Source organism: Clupea harengus, chromosome 9 (assembly GCF_900700415.2).
Source record: "Clupea harengus chromosome 9, Ch_v2.0.2, whole genome shotgun sequence".
Lineage (NCBI taxonomy): Eukaryota > Metazoa > Chordata > Actinopteri > Clupeiformes > Clupeidae > Clupea > Clupea harengus.
The window spans coordinates 20,719,720-20,724,719 of NC_045160.1; positions in this window are offsets into that span (position 1 = coordinate 20,719,720).

Sequence of the window (5,000 nt, forward strand, 5' to 3'; positions counted from 1 at the left end):
ATGTGTGAGTGTGCTCACATGTGTCAGTGTGTGCACATGTGTGTGTGTGTGTGTGTGTGTGTGTGTGTATGTGTGTGTGTGTGTGTGTGTGTGTGTGTGTGTGTGTGTGTGTGTGTGTGTGTGTGTGTGTGGTGGGGGTAGCCTACCTAACAAACACAAGCTGCCGCCTGCAGATGGAATGTCAGACGCAATAAAATGCCAAATTGCAACCATGATACAGACCAGGGTAGCATTTCTCTGGATATTACCCATAAGCCCTTTCTCCATGAGGTTACCACGCCATGCCATATGCAGCCCTCCTGAACATCCTGAAGACTTTGTGTGTTGTGTAGTGAACAGTCCAAGAGATCAGGCAGGCAGAAAGGAAGGGAGGTCTGAAACCAGAGCGAATCGAGATATGGCGCTGCTTCCATTTTATCCACATGTGCCTTTTGTTTCATTTCATGTGGCTGTGATTCTAGAAATAGCTTGTCGTCAGAAACCATGTTTTTATAGGACGTTTAGTCTTTTAACATAGAAACAGAACAGGAAGCAAAACAAATCAATCAGTCTTAGAGCTGAATGCCGGTCTTCACAGAAAACGGCACGGGTGACAATGATAAAACATGACTTTTTTTAAATTGATGATGAATCAATATATATTGAGATTAATGCGATTGATCATGTTGTTGTCACTAAATCCATAGCATAATTTACTAATAGTTAATTAACATCACATTTAAATTGCTAAAGACATGTGTCTAATTGTTTAGATTTGATGGATTTTACTTGTTTTCTACTTTTTCCCACCTTGTGTCTTTTTCCTATGTCAGTTTTCCTCACTGAAAGCCACCAAAGTTGCCTTATATAAAAATAATCTGAACTGAAGTGAAATTGTTAACAGAGGTTAACTCTTCTCACCGCAGTGTGTGAGGCATGTATGTGTGTGTGGGAGAGAGAGAGAGAGAGAGAGAGAGAGAGAGATACAGACAGATAGAGAGAGGGAGAGACTTAGAGAGAGAGAGAGAGTAAGAGAGAGAGAGATAAAGACAGGTAGATAGACAGAGAGACTTAGAGAGAGAGAGAGTAAGAGAGAGAGTTGGAGAGAGAGAGATACAGACAGATAGATAGACAGAGAGACTTAGAGAGAGAGAGAGAGAGAGAGAGAGACAGACAGAATGAAAGTGGTCATGCTGAGTGTTTTTTTTTTTGAGTAGGCATTACTGTGAGTGAAATATTGACAGTCAAGATCTCACTGAAGAGTGTGATCAGCACATAGCTCTAAAAAAAAAAAATCAGGATCTCTGATCGATGGTGTGGCGGGGAGTAGTTCTGAGCTCCTCTCCTTTGGACCTGTTTCATCCACAGGCACAAGTGCAATAAAATATTTCCTCTACCGACTTTGACAGCAGATAGCAATTGGAGGTGGACAAGATAGTAAAGAGGTTTGAAAAGAGGAAGAGAGAGGGGGAGCAGGAGGAGAGAGAGGCACTGAAGGTGCAGAAAAACGTGGCGGCCACCTGATGCTTCTGTCCAGACAGCCAGCAGGCAAAATAAAAAGGCTATTTTAAGCCTCCCTCTGTACAGACCTGCACGCACCCCCACCCCACCCCCGTCCATCTCGCCCGGATGATGTCACAATGGGACCATAGAAACTGCAAACACATGTGGTCCGAAACCAATTGCATTTAGAAGGGAAATGTGTTTACAGGGAAAACGAGAGAGAGAGAGAGAAGTGGACGGGGGGAGGGCGGGGGGGGGGGGGGGGGGGGGATGTGGAAGGAAGAGACACAGAGAGAGGGAAAAAAAGACTTGGACACAAATATCCAAAGCTGTATATCAGCTTAGATCAATGCCATGCAAGCCAGGAGCTGGAAGGAGAGCAAAGGATGCCCCCCCCCCCCCCTCAACCCCTTACTCAGTCTGCAGTGTATTTCTCCCTTGGTGGAAAGTTTGAAGCCCTTTGCAAGGTGTTCCTCTGCTTGCAGCGTCAGGACTACGGAGCCGTGACGCGCGGGATGTTGAAAACAGGCTTTGGATGAATGCAGAGGAAAAGATGCAGTCAGACAGCAAACGTCACAATGAAGTGGATGAATTGCAAACCAAATTCAAACATACACACGCACACACACACACACACACATACACACACACACACACACACACACACACACACACACACAGTTTCTCTGTCAGGCTTGCTCACGTAAACATACACACAAAAAAAAGAGCAGTCGTGAAGCTCAATCTGCACTGCTTTACAGAAGCGAGAGCTAAGAAAGTAATTGACTCAGAGTAAAATGGGAGGTGAAACAAATAACATAACCCCACCCCAAACACACACACACACACACACACACACACACACACACACACACACACACACACACACTCACACGTTCACACACCAGCACACACAGAAGCTCTTCTATGTGGACCATAGCCATCCTAATACTGCTGCCTGGTACAAAAGACCACTGAACACATACAGAAATGCTGCAGAACCAAGCTGACAGTCAAGACTTCCTGGTCCTGGTCAGAGTTCCTGGTCCAAATCTGTTCCGGATCCGGGCCTCCGGATCCAAGGCCCAGGCTGTTTGAGACAGTGACAGCCACCTCACACATGCAGAGAGACCTGATCATGGTGTTTAGACTGATGAGCTGTGAAATGGTGACAGGTAATCTTGAACGCGTCTTTCTCCCCCCTACACAGACTCCAAACACACCATTTATCACGTGCGTGTGTGTGTGTCTGTGTGCATTTAGCATCACACATAGCACTGCAATGAGCCAGAGTCCAGGCCACACGTGTCCATCATCAGCGCTAGCAGTGCCCAACTGGACCAGGAGGAAGAGTGCAATCACTGGCGTCCCATCCACACTCTCTCAGTCTCAGCATCTCCACATCGATTATACCTCACAGGACCTCACAGAGAGCAAGAAACCAAAGAGAGGGGATGGATGAGACCTGCAGGGGCTACACAGGTAACCGGAGAATCCAATAGCGAGGAACAGATTGCCTGACAGAGACTGCACAGAGACCACGGAATGAGGACAGCATCAGGCTCCAATTAGACCCCAGTGGTTCAAGAGCATCTTGGGAAAAAAAGCAGGCCGCTTCCACTGTGGTCATGATCACAACTCACCACCATGAGGGAATTGTATATCATGCACGTTATTCAATATGCACGCATTGCATAGTATCCCTTAGGTATAACACACCCTAATATACAACACAGTTTGATGTTGTGTATATTAAAAATGGAAGTGATATTAAAGCAGTTATTATTATTATTATTATTATTATTATTAAAGCACCAATATACAACACAGCATAATATGTATTATGATATATATATATATATATATATATTGTATTATTGATATGAGAACATACATTTTTTATGCTCTCCTCAGAAGTGCCGGTTAGGTATAAGATAAGGTTACACCTCCAGCTGAGTTCATAACTCTGCTGAGAGTCATGACTCACGGCTAAAAAAAAGTATTAATTATGTATAAGCCTCTCAGAAATACTATTCAGAATAGTGATTTTTTCAGAGAATGTTTGACCTGTCTGTGGTGCTGACTGTGGCTTCTGACTCAGGCACGACATGCATCTGAGGCGGGGGGGGGGGGCGATGGTCGACAAAACCCCACGGCATATTACTGTAATGTTGCAATGTGTAATAAACACATGAAGACAGAAACAGAGCCAGATCAGAATCAGAGGCACGGTGGACACGGGCATGATCAATGCGCAGTGGACACGGGCATGGGTTTGATCAGGGCAGAGGCGCGGTGGACACGGGCATGGGTTTGATCAAGGCGCGGTGGACACAGGCGTGATCATGGCGCGGTGGACACGGGCGTGGGTTTGATCAGGGTGCGGTGGACACGGGCATGGGTTTGATCAGGGCAGAGGCGCGGTGGACACGGGCATGGGTTTGATCAAGGCGCGGTGGACACGGGCATGGGTTTGATCAGGGTGCGGTGGACACGGGCATGGGTTTGATCAGGGTGCGGTGGACACGGGCGTGGGTTTGATCAGGGTGCGGTGGACACGGGCATGGGTTTGATCAGGGCAGAGGCGCGGTGGACACGGGCATGGGTTTGATCAAGGCGCGGTGGACACGGGCATGGGTTTGATCAGGGCGCGGTGGACACGGGCATGGGTTTGATCAGGGCAGCAGCAAGGCAACCGTGAACAAGGTGTCTGGTGTCAACATGTGACCCTGGGAGTACACTGGGAGTACAGGGGTGCATTTGAGTAGTCTGGGAATGGAGGTACTGAGGCTGGAACCAGTTTATTTATTTATAATACTTTATTTGTACATTTTATTTTAATTTAAGTTTCTTAATTTAAAAATCTGGAAAATGTATAACATAGGAAGTGTTAATGAAAGAATTGACATCTCAAACATCAGGCAATAACTGTGATCCAGAATATCCCTTTAAATCAAGTGTCAAACTGACATAAGAAATGAATGTGTATATATTCATATTTAATACATATTTTATCTCTCTATCAAATACTTATTATTGCACACTAACATACTACCCCTAAACATAACCCCAAATACATCTTGTAATAACATATACTAATATAAAAGCCCATCCATCCACCCCTACCTTCATCTCTCGGAGCCTGTGAAAGACTCCTCTAGTCATTTCTACTTCAGAGACACAGCCGGGCGTCCCCATACCACACACATTATCTCCCCAGCCACAGTGGCCATGTGATGGCCTGCCACAGCCCTGCACTTATCCCAGCAGGGACGAGAAAAACACCGGACACCTCCACTGCACCAAGAGGGGGAGTGGACACAGAGATCAGCATGACGGGGTTACTTAGGCCGACACTCTTCTAGACAAAGGACCACGAGGCGAATCAAAGGTTTCTGGAGGTGTATTTCAAGGTGCTCCTGCAGGGAGTCAAAACCAACATCAAGTAGAGGCAGGCAAAGACTAAAGAGCCTCACAGTGTTACAGTATATATACAAGTCAGTCATGGGAGTTTACAG